Here is a 22,288-nt window from a genome sequence, read left to right as displayed (position 1 = left end):
TAAGAGCCGGTGCAGACTCGATGGGCTGAATGGCCTCCTTCTGCACTGTAAATTCTATGATCTATGATAACTGATCTCTGCTGCTGAAACTCTCATCCATACCTTTTGTAATCTTTAATCTTGGCTATCCAATGCACTCCTGGCCATCCTCCCATACTCCTCCCTGGAAGCCATCTAAAACCCTAAAGCTGCTGGTGTCCTTTCTCGTACCGAGTCCCATTTACTCATCATCCATATGCTTACTGAACAATGCACCCATTTAAAAATGATCATCCTTGCTTTCCAATCCCTCAATGGCTCACCCATCTCTATCTCTGCAATCTCCTTCAACCCCACAATTCTCTGAAATATTTGCTGTTCTCTAATTCTGGCCTCTTGGACATCCCCAATTTTAATCACCCCATCTCTATATCTCCTTTAAAATGCTCAATAAAATCTATCTCTTTGATCAAGATTTTGGTCATCTGCCCTAAAATCTCTCTATGTGGATCCGTGTCGTATCTTGTTTTATAATGCCCCTTTAAAGTGCCTTGGAATGTTTTAATGGCTCATAACCTCTGATCTCCAGGAGTTGTACTTGGGAGGTAGCCCAAAGATGTGCTGCCCTTCCCACCCCTGGAAGTCCATATGCATTTACATTGTGTATTTATCGTATCTCCTGAGCGCGATTCTTCGAAATGGAGACGGGGCACAGCATGGCGCTGTAGCGGTTCACGCCGCTCCAGCCTCCCTTCCCGACACCAAATTGGCGCTGCGCCAACAGCACAGTTGGGCCGCGCCATCAGCCCGCTGGCCCCGATGCAACATGGTGTGGGGGTTCAGGGGCTGGCCGCGTAATAAAATAGGGCCGGGGCTGAAGAGGCCGGCCCGCGATTGGTGGGCCCCGACCGCAGGCCAGACCACATTGGAGGCCCTCCCCCGGTGAACGAGCGCTTTTCCCCGCCCCACAGGCCGCCCCCCGACTGTACGCGCAGAGTTCCCGCCAACTGCGAGCAGGTGTGAACGGCGCCAGCGGGACTCTGCCGTTTCCGTGCGGCCGCTCGGCCCATCAAGGCCGGAGAATCGGCGGCCCGGCTGCGGATGGAGGCTCGGCCACGGACTGCGGCCCGGCCGCCGCGCCAAATGAGCCGGCGCAAATGGCGCCGGTTCTCCGCTCCTCGGAGAATCGCCTGCCGGCTTCGGACCGGCGGCGCGGGAAAAAATGGTGCGAATGGCGATTCTCCTATACGGCGCAGCATGGGAGAATCACGTCCCCTATGTTTTTCATGCATGGAACGATCTGCCTGGACTGTATTCCGAACAATACTTTTCACTGTACCTCAGTACACATGACAAATCTAATCTAATCGTAAGGACTGCATTCCAATTGTGTGTGAAGTTCAAACTTCCATTGGGCAATTATCCTGCACTGGGAACCATCTGATATTCTGATTTAAGTTGGAGTCTTTGGATGGTTCAACTGTCTTACAGAAATAGTTACCCAGGAAAAGTTCTAACTCCTGTGTAACAAAGCTGCTGACCACCACCCCTCGCACCTCATCAGCTGCCTCCGTCCTTAGCTATGCCCCAACCCTTCCTCGACTACCGATCACACTGACTACCCTGCCCTCACCACCTCTCCCCACATACTGGTACCCCTCCATCCTGCCCACACATTACAAACTTAAAAAGTGCCTGGACCTTTCAACCTGCCTCCTCGACATTAGAATCCCTACAGTGCAAAAGGATTGAGTCTTCAATGACCCTCTGAAAGAGCACCCTACCTAGGCCAACTCCCTTACCCCATCCCGTAACCCCACCCAAACTTTGGACATTAAGGGGCAATTTAGCATGGCCAATCCACCTACCTGCACATCTTCCTGTGCGCGGAAACTGGAGCACCAGAGGAAATCCACACAGACACGGGGAGAACGTGCAAATCCCACACAGTCACCCCAGGTTGGAATTGAACCCTGGTCCCTGATGCCATAAGGCAGCAGTGCTAACCACTGTGTCACCATGCTGCCCCTTTAGCTAGTACTTTCTTTGTCCTGACTCCTTGACAAGAGAGTCGGAAGTTCCGGCAAGAAAGATACAGTTACATTTTAGTGCAGGTAGATAGGAGCAAAGTTACAATCCAACTGTGATTGCCACTCCACAAAAGTTATGCCCATTATGTTAAAGGTGCTATTTAATTAAAAGTTGTTAATCTACGCTGTTAGTATTCCTGTAAAAACTCTTGAAGTTAAACCTTGGCGAATGGTGTGTAACAGGGTTTGCAACTGTATACTAAGTTCATAATTGCTGCCAAAAACCTTCCTTACCATGAAAAACTATTTTATATTTGCAGAATGTCAAATTTCACCATTATTGTTAAAAAATCCACATTATTTAAAAGTTTTTGTAAAGCTCATTTATGATGTGTTAGCTTCTATGTAGGTCTAGGTGGGGTCAGTTGGTCAGTGCAGACGTGATAGGCCGAATGGCCTCCTTCTGCGCTATTGGGATTCTATGGACTCTCTCGAGGCACCTCCTCACATTCCCATTTGAAAAGCCAACATTCGCATTCACCCTCATCTTTGTGCTGTAATACAACCATGCATCACCCTCGACAAATCCTGCCATTCCATCTTCTCCACACAATCTGCTTCTCACACTCAACTCTACTTTCCCTCCTTGCATTGCATAACTCCAGAGAGACACAGACAACCAAGGATGGGAGAGCAGGATGACTGGTGGGACTCTCTAATGATAACCACCTTAATGGACGCTGATAATGCCTGCCGAATGAGTAAGCAAGATTTGTTCCAGGAGGCGGCAGATGTCAGCAATGACCTGCTGTAAAATCCTGAGCCTCACACATATTGATAGTGATGATCGTTTTGTTTTGTTTTCAGACCTTGTGTGAGGGTTTCAGCTCTTCAAACGGGATCTTTGTTTTTATCTCCTCTGTCCTATACTGCAGCAGGATGCTAAGGAGAACATAGCTGTTGCTGCTACAATTGTTGCTCCTGGTGTTGTTGCTGTTAAGTGTTAGCTCAGTGAAGGCTTGCAGGAGGGAAGTGCACACCAAGCTCAGTGAAACCCAAAATGGGTGAACTGACTTCCAAGAAGTTGAACATCATGTGTCTAGCAGTGAGATGAAGTGCTTGCATCAGCCTCTCATCTAGGCATGGCTACTTTAATAAGGACATGGGGGGTCCACACCGAGTAAGAATAAAGAACTTTGGTTAATTTACAGTTACGTTATATACAACTGGTAGATCCCTACCGGGTCTCTTCACAGTCGTTGCCTTACTGGCTGACCTTTTATACAAGGCTGATTGGAGCTCCCCCGCCTCACTGGGGGAGCTCGTACACCGCGAGAACTGCAAGGAAGATAATCATTCCCACTCCATACGTCCCATGCGGAATACAACATTTCTCCCCTCCCCCCCCCCCCCCCCCCCCCCCCACACACACACACAAAGTCCAAAGGCACCCTTGACGGCCAACGAGGAGGAGCAGGTGGAGGACATCGGACCATCTTCGGCTCTGGTGAAACCCCGAGTCCCCGGAGCGGCGAATTAGGTGGTGTAAACCTCGAAAGGGAACGTCGCCTGCAGCAGGAACGCCATGGTGGACGTTCGGCAGGAGACGGCTGAACTGCCGAATCGGCATCCAAGACCTCAAACGTCTGCTTCTCTATGTCTGAGTCCGACGATAAAGTGTTGGGCATGTTGGCGCTGGCACAGGCTGGAGGCGTCACAGCAGGCTGGTTTGGTAATAGAGTTGGAGGATGCAGGACAGGATTCTTTCGATGAACCTCACGAACCCCACAAAGGACCAATTGCACAAACGTTTTTTAAAATTATATTTTATTCAAGATTTTTGGCCAAACATAACAGTACATAGTGTTTCTTTTACACAACAATAAAGCAATATAAATAACAGTGGCCAGTTTTAAACAAATAAATAAATAATATATAAACAAGAACAAAACTAAATGGCAACTGCCTTGTCCAAAATAAATACTCTCCAAAAATACAATCCAACAATCCAATATACAATTACCTATAACAAATACCTATACATATTATACATATACAATAACACTCTGAGAGTCTGTCCGATTCCTCCCCCCCCCCCCCCCCCCCACTCCCCCCGGGTTGCTGCTGTTGTCTACTTCTTTTCCATTCCCTCTATCTTTCTGTGAGGTAATCGACGAACGGTTGCCACCGCCTGGTGAACCCCTGAGCCGAACCCCTTAACACAAACTTAATCCGTTCTAACTTTATAAACCCTGCCATGTCGTTTATCCAGGTCTCCACACCCGGGGGTTTGGCTTCCTTCCACATTAACAATATCCTGCGCCGGGCTACTAGGGACGCAAAGGCCAACACGTCAGCCTCTCTCGCCTCCTGCACTCCCGGCTCTTCTGCAACCCCAAAGATAGCCAACCCCCAGCTTGGTTCGACCCGGACCCCCACCACCTTCGAAAGCACCTTTGCCACCCCCACCCAGAACCCCTGTAGCGCCGGGCATGACCAGAACATGTGGGTGTGATTCGCTGGGCCGCTTGAGCATCTCGCACACCTATCCTCTACCCCCAAAAATTTACTAAGCCGTGCTCCAGTCATATGCGCCCTGTGTAACACCTTAAATTGTATCAGGCTTAGCCTGGCACACGAGGACGATGAGTTTACCCTACGTAGGGCATCAGCCCACAGCCCCTCCTCAATCTCCTCCCCCAGTTCTTCTTCCCATTTCCCTTTCAGCTCATCTACCATGATCTCCCCCTCGTCCCTCGCCATGCGCAAACTTGATCGAAATACCATCGCATCTGTTTCCCCTGCATCCGAACTTGGTAAGAGACTGGTCCTGTTTGACTGATGACAATCCCAGAGAGCCAGCGAGCACCGTCAGTGAAGTTATGAACAAACAGTGTGTCGTCAGGTACGAAGTGTCAGGGAGGTCGCCATTGAACCGGGCAATGCCCATGCAACTCCTGGTTATGGCGCACCTTCACACTGATGTCTAGCAGATGCAAACGGAAGTCTACGACCCGTGAGCATCTTGGCGGGGGCCACCCGAGTTATTACGTGCTCTTAAGTAGCCAGTAACAATACTCAGCGTTGAATCCTTGTGGAAGCAATTGGTGGGGTTGCCTTGTCTTCACAGAAGAGGCCCAGTAAAGAGCTTGTGATCCTTGATGATAAAGAAATGGCGGCCATAGACATACTGATGAAATCTCTTCACACCAAATACGACTGCCAGACCTTATTTTTATATTTCAGTGTACTTGCGCTCAACCATAGCCAGCTTCTGGGAGACAAAGGCGATAGAGCGTTTACGGCCATCGCTCATCCGATGAGAAAGGACTGCCCCAATTCCATACGGTGATGAATCACGTGACGGATAATGGCTTCGAAATGCGACAAAACCCCCGAAGAGGACAACCGCCATTTCACTTTTCAAAATGCCTCTTCCTGGGTTGTGTTTCCCCCCACGTTCCACCTGAGTAGCTCACCTTCTGAGGTGTTGGAGGGAATCTGTCTCTGAGCCCCAGCTGCCTCTGGCTGTAATCCTGCTCCCTGACCTGGTGTGTTATTCTGTATGCTGGCTGCCTTTTCTTGACTTTGAAGCCTGGACTATGGCAAGGGTGAATGGTGCTACAACCAGTTGGATGGAGGAGAGGTTGCTTACAGGGGAAAGAGAGGATAGAGTTGCCTGCCTGCAGTTGCCACGCCTGGGATTCGTACTGGTTACTGGCTGCCTTTCTGCTTACCGGCTGGGAGTGGAGCATGGGGTGGATTTTGGTTGGCCTGCTGTCGGGTTGAAAGTGGAGGAGAACGGACTCGATTTTGCAGTTTTGGACTGGATGGTGTCTGGAGACCGGATGCCGGAACTGTGAGAGCAGCAGGATGGTGGCCCAAGTGACTATGTGCACTGCTTGTACTGATCTTGGTTTTGTTTTATTGTTGGGAGATTGTATGGTTATTATTGTATTTTTGTTGTGTATTGTTATTTTGGACCTTGCGGCTGCATGCTGGTCATTTGTGGCCCTCCTGCTTCTGTGCACTGGTGTTTGAGAGGTCCTTCTCGGTGCTAGCGGGGGGGGGGGGGGGGGGGGGGTTGTTCTCTCTCTCCTCAACGCTGCCTGTCCTTTCCCTGTGGATTGAGCTGCTTGCGGGCACCTCTTTACCTGCATGGGGCTGGTGCCAGGGGAGGGTGGGGGAGGGGTGTGTGCCTTGCCTTGAGTGCTGCCGGCTTTCCCTTGTACTTAATTGTTTGTTGTGTTTCTTGTGGTTGCTCTGTATTTTGTCTTTTTTTTTAATAAAGGGAGTTCTCTCTCTCTTTCTTCTGCCATGCCCCGTATCGGTGTGTACTTTTCCAGTGGTCATTGCCGTTCATTTGGTTGCTTGGGGCTGCCGTTAGGGCAGGGCATCAGTGTGTCCTTTTCCAGTGGGCTGCACCACTCATTTGGGCGCCTTTCTGTGATGTGGGGCTACCGTAGCGGAGAAGAGGTGGGGGGCAGAGGTGACCATATGCTGGCGTTGCAGCTGGTGGTTTATTTACAGGAACATCCGCTTGTTTGGGTGCCTTTCTGCTGATATGGGACTATTGTTGGGGCCGGAGGGGGTGGGGTGGAGGGAAGGGGGGGGGGGGGGGAATGGTGGGGGGGGGGGGGGGGGGAATGGTGGGGGGGGGGGGGGGGGGGAATGGTGGGGGGGGGGGGGGTGCGGTTGCTGGTTTGAGAGCTGGTAATTTTGTATTTTTTTGCTGTCTTGTAAATGCTTTTTGCATATTACTGATTTTTGTGACTTTTTACCATGTTGTTTATTCTTTTGTGTTCTTGAGTTGTTACTAAGCTTGTAAATATTTCATGGGATAACCAATAGTCCCCAGCCAATAGGGTTCAGGCAGGTTATAACATTCTCCCCCGCCCCCCCCCCACAAAGTCCAAGGAACCCACTGAAGACTCTGGCGAAGGAGGGCGTCAGACCCGTTTTACAGCAGGCAGGGCGTCATTCGCATTGGGCGCTGGATCGGGCAGCGTATAACGAGGAAGTGAACGGCGCTTCCAAGATGAACGACGTAATGGCTGCAAGTCCGAGGGACACCCCCTCGGAGGCATTCTGCATGTCCATTTCAGAGTCGGAGTCAAGACCCTCCGTGATCTTAGCGTCCATATATCCGTGGGGTTCAGTAACAACTCGAGCAGGCTATGAGTGCGGCGTCAGAGGGAGATCTCTAGGATGAGTATCCATTCCGTCCAAATCTGGTAGTCGCTACAGCTGGAGAAGCGACCTCCGGGGACCTGGAGTCTGTGGAAATGGCAGCCTTCTGGACTGAATGTGGTCTGAATGCTTGTGTTGGATACGACCCGGGCTTGCACCTGGTAAGAGATTGGGCCTGTTCTTCGAAAGATGATGCTGGGACCCACTGGGTACCAGCAACAAAGCTTTGAACACACACCAGGTCTCCGGGCACAAGCTTCCGGATCAGCCGATGTTGAGAAGATGTCGTGCCCCTGCCATTCCTACTTTCATGCCAATGTCCGGAAAAACCATGCTGAGGTGGGTACAAAGTCTGCAGCCCTTTAGGCGTTCTGCGGGAGCTACCCCAGTCACTGCATGCGGAGTGAGCCAGTCTAGTGTACATGGACCCGGAAGACAGTTTGAACGTCTGCACTGAGCGCTCCGCTACTCCATTGGAAGCTGGATGGTGCGGATATGTTGTGTGCCGTTCATTTTCATGAACCCTGCAAACTCCTCACTTGTGAAAGGAGTGCCATTGTCCATGACAAGCACCTCTGGGAGGCCATGCATGCTAAAATATAACGCATCTTCTTGATGGTTGCACGGGAAATTGTTCCTACCATCCTATGCACCTCTAGCCACTTTGATTGGGCATCGATCAATAAGAGGAACATGGATCCTTGAAAAGGCCTGGCAAAATCTACATGCAAGCGCGCCCAAGGCCGGTCCGGCCCCTTCCCAATGATGCAGGGGTGCAGCTGGCGGAAGCTTCTGACCCTCCTGGCAAACAGAGCAGTGTTGGGCCACCATCTCAAAGTCGGCGTCGAGGCCCGGCCCCCAGATAGGACTCCGTGTCAACACTTTCATTTTGATTACACCTGGATGGCCATTGTGGAGGTCCTTTAGTATCAGCTCCAGCCCTTTATCCAGGACGACCACATGCATCCCCCACATGAGGAACCCATCCTCGGCGCCAGTTTTGTCAAGAATCCAGCACGAGTTTGTAGATTCAAACAGAAAGTAACTTTATGTACAATAGTATATACACAGCAGCAGTAATTCACTAATGCTTCCTACTTTAGCCGGTACCACACTTGCCAGCTCTATTTATACAGGTGCAATTATTAATGATTCCCCCGCACCCCCCCCCCCCCCCCCCCGCATTGGGGAGCTCTGCTCCCCAAAATACATCATGGGATAAGCAATAGTTCCAGCCAATAGGGTTCAAGCAGGTTAAAACACTAACACCAACCTATCAGTTTCACTGAAGAAGCTCTCTCTGCATTACTCGTGCCTGACCCACAGTAGTCAAAGAAATCTGGCACTGGCTGTTACATTCAGGATGCTTTGTTAAATCTGCAATTAATTGGGGATTTGAAATTGCTAATCCAAAACTCTTTGGTAGATCCCTGCCTGCCTGGGTCAAATCCAAGAGTGAAAATCAGGTTTTCAATCTAATGCCACTTTTCAGGGCTTAAGCCCCCCCCCCCCCCCCCCACCCCGCCCCTTAACCTGCCTCCCAGTGACAATTACAAAAATCTGCCATATACATCAGATCTTTGGGTTCAGCTCTCACTTCCCATCAACACTATCCTGCATCTTATCATCTATTTTCTGTTTTCTAACCATCTTTCATTTCATTCTGCTACCTGACTCTACACTCATTACGATTTGTCACATCCCTTATGTGTGGCATTTTATTGAATGTCTTCTACAAGTCCACATTTGCAACATCAACCGCATTGCCTTGTCTAATCTTTGTTACTTCTTCAAATAGTTTAGTAAGTTTGATCTTTTCAGGGCATTACACAGTGATGCGAATGTCAAATTTACAAGATGCAATGCTTGAAGCAGTCATTGCTTTTTGCCTGCAAGTAGGAGAAGGAAATAAAGAAATGGGGGTAAAATATCAGCTGTGTAAGAGAATTTGAAATCCAGAGGAGAAACTTAGTCAATTTAATATAAGAAAACGTGTTAATGAAGACAATTAATGTTTTTTAAAATGATCAAATCTCAAAGACCTGAAGGTTTCCACCCTGGGGTTGTTGAAAGAAACAGGATATTGCAATTTAAGAAGCATTTAGCCGAGCACTTGAAACACCATAGCATACAAGGCTATAGACCAAGTGCTGGAAATTGAGATTAAAATTGATAGGTGCTTGATGGCTAGTGCAAACACAATGGGCTGAAGGGCCTCTTTCTGTACTGTAAAGCTCTATGATTTTGACTCTATATTCTTCATAATTTTCTTAATAGTTGTGAATAGAGATATTGGAAAATTGCAGATGTTTTCGGACCAAAATCAGGAAGCTCTTTCTTTCCCCCACACAAATACAATTGGAAATCCAGAATTTGCTCCCCAAAAGTTCGAGAATACTTGCCCAATTGAAATTTTAAGGTTCAATCGATAGACTTTTTAAGAAGGAAAATGATGGATGTGGAGAAAAACTGGATAAATGGAATTGCTGTACAAATTAACCATGATCCAACAAAATAGTTAAACATGCTTGAAGGGCTGAATTGCCTACTTCAGTTCCCTGATTTAGGGGAAGGAAGGTGAGAAGTAATTACAAGTTGGTGGAGGCTCAATGAAATATAAACACTGCATAGACCAGGTTAGGCTGAATAGCCTTTTCGTGGGTAGGTTCCAAATAATTAAGTCATTTGATTTACCAAGTGTTGCTCACAGAGTAAAACTACCTTCAGAGCAGCTCATTTCAGTCACAGGTTAAAAATCGATCAGTGTTGCTTGCTTTTCACAGCTATGGACTGTGAAACAGCTCTGTAGATTAAACAATGAACCAATATGAGGTCTGGACAAACGCCAGCAGGATGAATCAGGCACAACTCTCAGCACCCATTTGGCGTCTGTTGCCAGGCAACCTCTGTGTCTGTCATCAGAATTCCTGGCTACAGATTAAGGGAGTACTTATGCAACTACTCGTTTGAAATCTTGTAGTATGAAGGCCAACCCTGAAAAGACAAGTACAAGCATAACTCCGTTCTGAAGTCAATTTATTTGAACACAAATTATTGCTCATGGAATTGAATACACGATAGTACAACATGTCCAACCTAAACAGGATAACATTAAATTTTGTTTGATGCACCAATCAATAGTCCCTTAGGCAACAGGGTTTGGTGCTTGTTGCATCAAACAACATTTTGTGTTACAAGTGTGATTCATTTATAGAACTACAATTTTCCACCCCCACATGAAGTTCCTTTTTTTAAATAAGATGTACTGAAATGTGGCTTATTATTTTTCAAACAGCTTTGTGGAATATCTGAGTTCATTTTGATGAAATGGGAACAATTTGTACTTGTAGACTCTTGTATTCAAGTGCTAGTCGCTTTATCATTTCAGTAAATATGTTTTGTTCCTTTGGGTAAGGCGATGACAGGTAACCTGTTCTTTAAGCTGGAATTAATGTTGTTAATATTTAGTGATAGGTAAAGCAAGAAAGTTTTTGTACTTTGTTTTGAACTGTAACTTTGGTTTGATTACTTTAAAGAGTTATACAAGTCTGCCCTCATGTGGCATTTAACCTTGTTGCAGATACACTTATCTTTTCTGTCCTTTAACCCGCAGAGTATATGTGCACATGTTATATATGCTGATACAGTATGTTGTTGACATTGTACTAGTTTACCAAATTGCGTATGAAAGCTCATACATTTATGGACAACATTTACTGTAGTCATGGATATTAGCTAATTGTAGGATAGAGGTTTCTAGCCATGATTCCTCATGGACTTGATCAGTTTCTGATCTCAACCCACTGCTGGAGGTGATAAGGAGAGAGCTGTTGCCATTGAGGAAGTGAGGGACAGTGGAAAGGTTAAGTTCTATCTTCCGCCATTCATCCTGCTGTGGATATTTACAGAATGGCATTGAGAAACCTGGGAATGGGTTTCTTGTCTGACTGTTCTGTACTTCTCAAAAAAATATACATGAAGCACCGGGCACACTATTAAGCACCAGTCATAACAATTGTTGGCACAATATTGCAGAAGGATTCTTGTACCTTGGCAGTATGCTTTGTATGGATGCAGCATTGATAATGATATCCATGCACGCACTCTGAAAGCTAGTTCTGCCGATGTCCGACTCCATGACCTTGGCGGCACGGTAGCACAGTGGTTATCACAGTTGCTTCACAGCTCCAGGGTCCCAGGTTCAATTCCCGGCTTGGATCACTGTCTGTGCGAAGTCTGCACGCGTTCCCTGTGTCTGGGTGGGTTTCCTCCGGGTCGTCAGGTTTCCTCCCACAGCCCAAAGATGTGCAGGTTAGGTGGATTGGCCATGCTAAATTGCTCTTGGGTTAGGTGGGGTTACTGGTTTACGGGGATAGGGTGGAGGTGTGGCCTTAAGTCGAGTGCTCTTTCCCGGAGCCGGTGCAGACTCGATGGGCCGAATGGCCTCCTTCTGCACTGTAAATTCAATGATTCTGTGATGACCTACGGAAGCAGCATAACATGAGCTGAATTCTAAAATCAAATTTTACCAGGCCAGTTTCTTTACTACCCTGCTGCAAGGCACAGAATTCTGGCTCTGCTATGGGGGCCACATCAAAGTTCTGGAATCAATAGACTGAGAGAAAGACAAATGCCCACAATGCACCAAAGTTTTGATAAAGGAGGAAAATTAGGTTCTACAAAATCAGAAGTAACTTGAACTGGTATCTTTACTTCTGAAACCAAATGTGCACAAAAGCAAGGAAATAACTCCCAACATTTAAGAGCAAACCATGTATTGCAGTACATCGACATGCACAAAACGGTGCCATTTATTTCTAGGGCCTGATGAGAAATCAGAGTTTCTCAATTTTCATTCCACTATTAACCATACATCTTTTACATTCAATGGTACAATTCTGAACTTCTCATTTAAGTTAGTAAAGTATCTCCCTAAAAGTTGGTGAAACATTACAGGTGCACTTTGTTTCATTTGACTGCATGTCATAAGTAAGGATTTCACAGGGTGGCACGGCGGTGCACTGGTTAACACCGCTGCCTAATGGTGCCGAGGACCCGGGTGTAATGGGCGAGGCGTTTTCAGAACCCCAAAATGTATCATGGAGTTCAACGAACCTCCCCCTTTAATGTATTTGCTGCTTTTCCTAGCACACAGCTTGTTCCCTAGGTGTGGGATTACAATTATGGACACGTGGGTTTTTAAACACAAAACAATGTTTACTCCATGAACTCAACTTAACATCTTAAATAAACATTGGATCTCTTTAACACCCCTTACTTCAAAGATAACTGAAAATATTGCAACAGTAAATAATTCCTCAAAATGTTCTTTCAAACTTCCGAGAGACTTAACACCTTTAAACAGAATCACATCAGGTTAAAGGCTTTACTATTATGAGTTTAAATCACCCAAATGATCCAGAGATAGTCCTTCATGGCAGAGATCCAGCTTACTGCAAAACACAGACACTCACAAGCTCTTTTTTCAAACTGCAAAACTAAACTGCAAAATAGCTGATCTAAAGCCAAGCTCCACTCACTCTCTGACATCACTGTTTTCTTAAAGGTACATTGCTTAAACATCCATGTCTTAAAGGTACTCTCACATGACACCTCCCCCCCCAAGAAAAAAAAACCTATCAACTTCAAGATGGTTTCATTTTTCACTTTTGCACCATCCACTAAGAAATGTACACAGTAAATATACCTTTTTGTTTTAAAAAAAAAAAAACAACACACGCAAACAGGTATAATAATATAGTCCATTTTTCTTTGTTCTTCCTCCAACCGAAAACCTTCTCGATTGACGGTCTCTTTGAACAAAGTCTCTGCACGATCCTCTACTCCTTGGCATTTCTCTTTAGAATCAGATACTTTAGTTCAATCTGACCACAGAGTCCCTTGCAATTCTCCAATACAGGAGCATTGGTGATCACAGCTTTCAGGCAGTCAAATGCCTGTTGAAAGTCCACTGTCCATTGAAATTTTTTACGTTTCTTCAGCAATTCCATCAGTGGAGTAATCACGCCACAAAACTTTTGCACAACTGTTCGATCAAATTCATTCATGCTAGGAGATCGCATTATTTCCCTTCGTCTTGAGGGTATCGGAAACTCCGCAAGGAAAGTGATTTAGGCTTCTCCAAATTCACTTTTGGCTAGGTTCATCATCAAACCAGCCACCTGAAGTCGATCAAAGAACTCCATACGATGTTTTAAATGTTCTTTCCATGTCTGGAAGTTGAAAATAAAAGCAGATTGTCTCATTTTCTCAATGCAATCCTTCAAACGTGGGATAGGGTAAGAGTCCGAACTGTATTCACCTTTCTATAGTCCATACACAACCGTTGGGTACCATCTGATTTAGGTACCATCACGATGGGTGAGCTCCATTGGCTGCAAACCCACTTCAATTATGCCATTCTTCAGCATACTCTCAATCTCTCTGTTAACCTGTGCTAATTTTAAAGGATTAAGTCTATATGGATGTTGTTTGATAGGAACAGTATTTCCCACATCTACATCATGTATAGCCATTTTAGTACTTCCCAATTTATCTCTCCAAACTTGCCCATGTGATATCAATAACTCTTTCAGGTCAGTTTGATTTTCCTCTGGAAGGTAACTTAACAATTCATTCCAATTTTTAAGAACATCCTCACTTTCCAATTTAATTTGAGGTATGTCAAATTCACAGTCATCTGGATTTGGTTCGTCACTTTGAGTTAGAAAAATTAAAACCTCCTTTTTCCCTCCTTCCCTTTCAAAGTACCTTTTAAATATATTCACATGACACACTCGGTGAGTCTTCTTTCTATCTGGTGTTTTTACCACATAATTCACCTCACTTAATGTCCTTTCAATCCGATACGGTCCACAAAACCACTGGTAACAACACTAAAACTTTATCCCCACTGGCAAAACTACGAACTTTGGAATACTTATCCGCTACCCGTTTCATCACATTTTGTTGAACTTTCAAATGTTGTCTCGCCAATTCACCTGCTCTATTTAATCGTTCCCTAAAATTTGACACGTAAACCAATAGTGTAATTTCCGATTTCTCACCCACCAATTTTTCCTAAATCACTTTAAGTGGTCCTCTTGCCTCATGAGCAAAAATTAGTTCAAAAGAATTAAATTTGGTAGACTCATTAGGTGCATCCCTAATTGCAAACAATACGAATGGAATTATTTTATCCCAATCCTCTGGATAATCGTGACAATAAGCCCTCAACAATGTCTTTAATGTCTGATGCCACCTTTCTAACGCTCCTTGCGATTCTGGATGGTACGCAGTTGATTTAAATTGTTTTATTCCTAAGCTATCCATAACTTCTTTGAATAACTTTGAAGTGAAATTTGATCCTTGTTGTCGCCACACTACCAGAAGGATGTGGAGGCTTTAGAGAGGGTGCAGAAGAGATTTACCAGAATGTTGCCTGGTATGGAGGGCATAAGCTATGAGGAGCGATTGAATAAACTCGGTTTGTTCTCACTGGAACGAAGGAGGTTGAGGGGAGACCTGATAGAGGTCTACAAAATTATGAGGGGCATAGACAGAGTGGATAGTCAGAGGCTTTTCCCCAGGGTAGAGGGGTCAATTACTAGGGGGCATAGGTTTAAGGTGAGAGGGGCAAGGTTTAGAGTAGATGTACGAGGCAAGTTTTTTACGCAGAGGGTAGTGGGTGCCTGGAACTCGCTACCGGAGGAGGTAGTGGAAGCAGGGACGATAGGGACATTTAAGGGGCATCTTGACAAATATATGAATAGGATGGGAATAGAAGGATATGGACCCAGGAAGTGTAGAAGATTGTAGTTTAGTCGGGCAGCATGGTCGGCACGGGCTTGGAGGGCCGAAGGGCCTGTTCCTGTGCTGTACATTTCTTTGTTCTTTGTTTGTTCTTTGATCCGATTGAATTTCTGTGGGTAGTCCATATCTAGTAAAGAATTTAAGTAACTCCTCCACAATCCTTTTAGCTGTAATATTACGTACTGGAATGGCCTCTGGAAACCTAGTAGACACATCCATTAGTCAAAAGATATTGATTCCCACTTTTTGTTTTAGGAAGCGGTCCTACACAATCGATTAGGACCCTTGTAAAAGGTTCTTCAAATGCTGGAATGGGTATTAAGGGCGCTGGTTTTATCACTGCTTGAGGTTTCCCTATCACTTGACATGTGTGACATGATTGACAAAATTTAACTACATCTTTATGCAGTCCAGGCCAATAAAAATGTTTCTGGATTTTAGCTTGAGTTTTCCTTATTCCCAAATGACCTCCCACTGGTCCCTCATGTGCAACTTGCAACACCTCCTTTCTATACCCTACCGGCAATACTACTTGATGAACTTCTGCCCACTTTTCATCTGCCTGCATATGTACAGGTCTCCATTTTCTCATCAAGACATCATTTTTACTGTAATAACACTCTGGTATACTCTCAGATTCCTCTTCTGTATATGCTTTCTGATATATCAGTTGTATTTCTACATCTTTCTGTTGTAACTCCTCCAATTTTCCTGAACTAAAAATATCCGCCTCAACCTCCACCTATTCTTGTTCTTTTTCAACCATCTGATCAGAAATCGTTTCTGATAATTGCACTTCAACTTCATCTTCACTCTTTGATTTCTCCTCTTGTTTTAACCTGTGACTTTGCGACCTTGTTACTACACAATCCGGAAAAATCCCAGGATATTCGTCCTTCAACCCTTCAGTTGTCTGATTTTCCACTGGCCTATCAACCACAGTATGCATCACTCCCACCTGCGATCCAGCGATATCATTACCCAAGATAAACTGTATTCCTGGACAAGATAGTTTATCTATTACTCCTACTACCACTTCACCACTCTTCACTGGACTTTCCAACCTTGCCTTATATAATGGAATGCTACTCCTCTCACCCTGAATTCCACATATCACCACCTTTTCTGGCAACATTCTTCCCAAACTACATAATTCCTCATCTCTTACCATTAAAGATTGACTAGCCCCTGTATCTCTTAAAATTGTGACTTATTTACCTGCTCCTCCTGATACACATGAGTCAACTTTACCCACACAAAGTAAATTCTTTAAATACATCTGGCACCTTCTTAACAATTACTTCTTGAACAGGCTGTACAATCGTTTGCACCTCCTTCGCTTCCCTTGAGCTTTCCTTTACCACTCTAACAAACCCCATTGTCTTATCCTGTTTTTCCACATCAGCCTTCCCAGTGCTTTTCTTCAACCACCAACACTGTGACTTTACATGCCTAGTTTATTACAGTGAAAACATCTGAAACTTTTCATTTCTTTTCCACCCTCCTGGCTTTAAAAAAAATCTGAGGTACACTCTCTTTATTGTCTCCCATCAGATCACCTTTACTTTTACCACTTGAGTATTTCTCATGTCCCCAGTTTCTATCCCTCACCGGCTGAAACTGATGTCGGAAACCAATCTTTGATTTATGAACTAATTCATAATCATCTGCCATTTCCGTTGCTAATCTCACAGTTTTAACCCTCTGTTCTTCCACATGAGTTCTCACTACATCAGAAATTGAATTTTTAAACTCCTCCAAAAGTATAATTTCTCTGAGAGCTTCATACGTTTGGTCTATTTTCAAAGCCCGTATCCCACCTATCAAAATTACTCTGTTTGAGTCTTTCAAACTCCATGTATGTTTGACCAAATTCCTTCCTTAAATTTCGAAACCTTTGTCTGTAAGCTTCAGGCACGCTCTCATGTGCACTTAAGATGGATTTCTTCACCTCCTCATACGTTCCAGATATCTCCTCCGGTCGTGATACAAACACTTCACTAGCCCTACCTACCAGCTTTGTTTGAATCAGCAATACCCACATGTCCTGTGGCCATTGCATTTGTTTAGCTACCTTCTCAAATGAAATTAAAAAGGTTTCTACCTCCTTCTCGTCAAACCTTGGCAATGCTTGGACATATTTAAATAGATCCCCACCACGTCTTCGACTATGACGCTCTGTCAGATTATCCTCATCCATCTCCTCCAACTGTACGTGTCCCTTCACGCCTGCCAATTTGAACAGATTTTCATGTTTCAGAGCCATTTTCCGAAGTTCAACTCTCTCTCCTTTTCCCTTTCCTCTCACTCTCTTTCTTTGTTTCTTTCTTCTCTCTCCTTTTCTTTCTCCTCTCTCTCACTCTCGTTTTCAAGCCGCTTCAATCTTTCTCATGTTCCATTTGTTTAATTTGCAACTGAATTTTTGCCATTTCCAATGAGTCAAACTCTATCTCAGGCAACTTTAAATGCTTAACCACCGCCATAATTACCTCATCTTTTCGCATTTTATCAGGGAATGTTAACTGCAATGTTTTTGCTAGACCCAACAGTCTGCTTTTCGTCTCTGTACGTAAAGTACTGCGTGTGACAGTCTCCACCCCCAAAATCTTCTGAGCCTCTGAAAGAGCCATTGTCCACAACACACTCCCCACTTAAACTAAAATACCACACCGGAAAAGCAAAAATCCTTCACTGTCTTTAAGTTCACAAAAGCCAATCCAATAGATCGACTTCTATCCCCCTCGAGCCCCCAATTGTTATGGGAGAGGCGTTTTCAGAACCCCAAAATGTATCCTGAAGTTCAACCAACCTCCCCCTTTAATGTATTTGTTGCTTTTCCCAGCACACGGCTTGTTCCCTTGGGTTTTTAAACACAAAACACTGTTTATTCCATGTACTCAACTTAATATCTTTAATAAACATTGGATCTCTTAACATCCCTTACTTCAAAGATAACTTCGAAAATATTACAACAGTAAATAATTCCTCAAAATGTTCCTTCAAACTTCCAAGAGACTTAACACCTTTAAACAGAATCACATCAGGTTAAAGGCTTTACTATTATAAGTGTAAATCACCCAAATGATCCAGAGATAGTCTTTCATGGCAGAGATCCAGCTCACTGCAAAACACAGACACTCACAAGCTCTTTTTTCAAACTGCAAAACTAAACTGCAAAATGGCTGATCTAAAGCCCAGCTCCACCCACTCTCTGACATCACTGTTTTCTTAAAGGTACATTGCTTAAACATCCATGTCTTAAAGGTACTCTCACATGACACGAGTTTTATCCCGGCTCCGGGTCACTGTCCGTGTGGAGTTTGCACATTTTCCCCGTGTCTACATGGGTCTCACCCCCACAACCCAAAGATGTGCAGTGTAGGTGGATTGGCCATGCTAAATTGCCCCTCAATTGGGGGGAAAAAATAAATTAGACAAGATGTGCAGGGTAGGTGGATTGGCCGTGCTAAATTGCCCCTCAATTGGGGGGAAAAAAATAATTAGACACTTTAAATTTATATTAAAAAAATGGATTTTACAAGTGTCAGTACCTTTTTTGAACAACGAGAAAAATGTAACCCAATATTTTATAGGTAGCCTTATATATTGAAATAATTCAATATAATAATGAAAGTTTGAAAAATGTGTGAATAAAGTGTGAATTAGTACTGTTCATGGTGGGTAGACTGCTGAATCAAGTTCAAGGATTTCTAAACATTTTATTGTCCTCTGGGGCAGATTATGTGCTCAGCTGATTTAAAGTAACACTCAATGCAATAAACCATTCGATGGTTATCAACAACAGTAGCTCCAGGCCATTGAAAAAAAGAAAATTGCTTATTGTCACAAGTAGGCTTCAAATGAAGTTACTGTGAAAAGCCTCTAGTCGCCACATTCCGGCGCCTGTTTGGGGAGGCTGGTACGGGAATTGAACCGTGCTGCTGGCCTGCCTTGGTCTGCTTTAAAAGACACCTATTTAGCCCAGTGTGCTAAACCAGCCTCATTGCATATATTGCCTGGTTGATGGCTGAAATAGGCTGATTAACCTAGATTTTCAAATATACAGTTAGCTGCCTTTGCGTAGAAGACCAGTCTCATAGTCAGCTATTAATGTGTGAATGACATCCTCGCAATCTCTTGAAGTTCCAAAGTTATAGAAATAATAAATCCTGCAGATTTTTAAATTCAGTCAATTTTCCAACCAACATTTTTCTAAAAATTCATTTATGGGAAGTGGGCTTTGCGGGCTAGGCTCAAATGTATTGCCCATCCTTAATTGCCCTCAAGAAGGTGGTGCTGAGCTGCCTTCTTGAATCGCTGCAATCCATGTGGTGTAGGCACGCCCACAGCACTGTTAGGAAGGGACTTCCAGGATTTTAACCCAGCGGCATTGAAGTAATGGAGATATATTTCCAAGTCAGGATGGTGAGTGGCTTGAAAGGGAACTTCCAGGCTTTGTGATGTTGTGGCCTGCTTCATACACTGATCAAAGTGATTGAGGACGTCATCCATATTATAGAGATCTTCCGGTAGTTTATTTTATACAGATTTCTATCATTTGAAGAGCAAATTTAAGATTTTATCCTAACTACTCGGGTTGAACTCCATTTTTCCTCAAGATAGTTACAGACAATTTATGCAAAATTTATGAAGAACACTTATCAAGTGACAATGGGAGATAATTTTGAACATACTACACCAATTTTACAATATGAATATAAATAGTTTGGACTACTTTTCCTGGATGTGGAAAGAACATTTAATCAGATGGAACAGAGATTTCTCATTGAATATCATTATGGAAAGTTGGAGGAATTCTATTAAGGCACTTGCTTTGCATTTCTTGGTAATAACTATGATAATTTGGTCTCTACTGAGGAAACATAAGATAATTTCCATTGCATCCACTTTGAAAGGGCTGCTGGCCTCTCTATTCTTGTGTCGTAGTTGTGGGTTGCAAAGGGAGGAAACTTAATTTCATTACAACTTGGAAATTATGGTTCGTGATATTAGCAAATGGATACTTAACATATTTGTGTGGCATTGTTCAGTCTCCTACTTTAATACAGGATTTAATGAATTTGCTTTGAATGGATTAATACCTCCATTAAAATAGCAGAAATAATGTCATACGTGTTAAATGTTCAATTATTATTATTTTCAACAGCAATATCTGAGCTTTTATGCCGATTTATTATATGTAAACGTTGCACTGGGTATATTGCAGTGAAAACTTCCATTGCCTAAAAAGCTGATTTTCAAATGGCTACCTTGTATTTATTGCCTTGATTCACGAACACCCCCCACCCCCCGAAATTTTGAATAATCTGTAAACTTTGACACATTACTTCCAATTCCATGGCTTGATCATTCACACATCCAGTTTTTCCCACTCTCCCGGGAGAGATTGAACCAAATAAACTAAATTAAACAAATTGTGGAACAAATTAAAAGGGGCAGCCCCTTAAACGAAGAGCAAATTAAACTTAAAACATCAAACCAAAATGTGCCACCAAGCACGGAAAGTCTCGAAGGTGCCTGTGGACACCGCATGCTTCCACTCCAGGGGCACCCGGCCATGAATGCAGCTGCAGACTGTCCGGTTGGACGACCCCCTCAGTCGCCTGCTCCCTGGATCTGTTTATGGCAAGTTTGGCTAGGCCCAGGAGAAGGTTCTCGAGGAGGTCCTCCTCCCTCCCCACCCAACTCCGCACTGGGTGCCCGTAGATCACGAGCATGGGGAATGAAGTGCAAACAAAACTGCGACAAAAGATTTTTCAAAAAACTGAGAAGGGGTGCAGCTTTAAACAACTTACATACACTTGTTCCATGAACTCCATCCTCTCCCTCATCTCTCTGTGAGCCCTGATTGAGATTAGCTCTCCCCTCACCACCGCCTTCAGCGTTTCCCAAGCCACACTAACCGGTACCTCCCCATTATCATTGGCCTCTATGTATCTCTGAATGCACCCCCGGACCCGCCCACAGACTTCCTCATCCGCCAGCAGTCCCACTTCCATGCGCCACAGCAGGCGCTGGCCCCTCTCCTCCCCCAACTCCAGCTCCACCCAGTGCGGGACGTGGTCCAAAACGGCTATGGCCGAGTACTCCGTCCCCTCCACTCTTGGGATCAACGCCCTACTCACCACAAAGACGTCTATCTGTGAATAGGCCTTGTGCACATGGGAAAAGAAGGAGAACTCTCTAGCCACTGGCCTGGCAAACCTCCACGGATCCACTCCCCCCATCTGATCCATAAACCCCCTCAGAACCTTGGCCACAGCTGGCCTCTTGCCCGACCTCGACCTAGATCGATCCAGTGCCGAGTCCAGTACCATATTGAAGTCCCCCCCCCCCCCATTATCAGACTCCCCGCCTTTAGATCCGGGATCCGGTTCAGTATGCGTTTAATGAACCCTGCATCGTCCCAGTTCGGGGCATACACATTCACCAGCACCACCTGGGTCCCCTGCAGTCTACCACTCACCATCACATATCGGCCCCCATTATCTGCCACAATACTCATCGCCTCGAACGTCACCCGCTTGCTCACCAGGATTGCAACCCCCCTATTCTTCGCATCCAACCCAGAGTGAAAGACCTGCCCCACCCATCCCTTCCTCAGCCTGATCTGATCCGCCACCTTCAGGTGCGTGTCCTGCAACATAGCGACATCTGCCTTCAGTCCCTTTAAGTGCGCGAACACCTGGGCCCTCTTGGCCGGCCCATTCAGGCCTCTCGCGTTCCACGTGATCAGCCGGATCAGGGGACCCCCCCCCCTTGCCGACTAGCCATCTCCATTCTTAGGCCAGCCTCATGCCCATGCCTCCCGCACTCTCCAACCCCCCAGGCGGGGGCTCCCCGTCCCGATTCTCCCTCTTACCTCCAGCTCCCCCTCAGTCAGTACAGCAGCAACCCAGATCCCCCCGGGCCAGGAAGTTGCCTCGCCCCCTTGCTCCCCCCATTGCAATCCCGTAAGTCAGCTGACTCCTGCTGACCCAGGCCGCTCCCGCCTCTGCCGACGATCCCCCGATTGAATTCCCCCTCGAAGTCCCTCCCCTCCCCTCCCCCTATGAGCCAGTGCAGGCTCCCATCCGGTACCGCCCCCCCCCCCCCGCATCGGGCCACGCCCCCCCTTTGTGCACGGGAAAAAGCCTGCCTTTTCTGCCTGGGCCGGCCCCGCCCCCTGTGGCGCAGCTCCTTTCTCCTGCAGCCTCTCCCCAATTCCCAACTGCCCAGCGTGTCTTATGGTCTTATACTGACACCAGCTACCGGTT

General features: G+C 45.4%; 1 long non-coding RNA gene across 3 annotated transcripts in view; it reads left to right on the top strand.

Annotated features, from left to right (window-relative positions):
- The window catches only part of LOC140426894 (uncharacterized), a 61,682-nt gene that overhangs the window by 16,566 nt on the left and 22,828 nt on the right, over positions 1 to 22,288 (top strand). Inside the window, exon 4 of one of the 3 annotated variants that reach the window (XR_011948328.1) lies at positions 5,256 to 6,060. The exons of the other annotated variants lie outside the window; for them this stretch is intronic. This is a non-coding gene — a long non-coding RNA (uncharacterized lncRNA). Of the gene's footprint in view, positions 1 to 5,255; positions 6,061 to 22,288 lie in introns of those variants that run through there. 3 annotated transcript variants of the gene reach the window in all.

Source organism: Scyliorhinus torazame, chromosome 7, assembly GCF_047496885.1.
Source record: "Scyliorhinus torazame isolate Kashiwa2021f chromosome 7, sScyTor2.1, whole genome shotgun sequence".
Lineage (NCBI taxonomy): Eukaryota > Metazoa > Chordata > Chondrichthyes > Carcharhiniformes > Scyliorhinidae > Scyliorhinus > Scyliorhinus torazame.
This window is presented reverse-complemented; position numbering and strand designations above follow the sequence as displayed.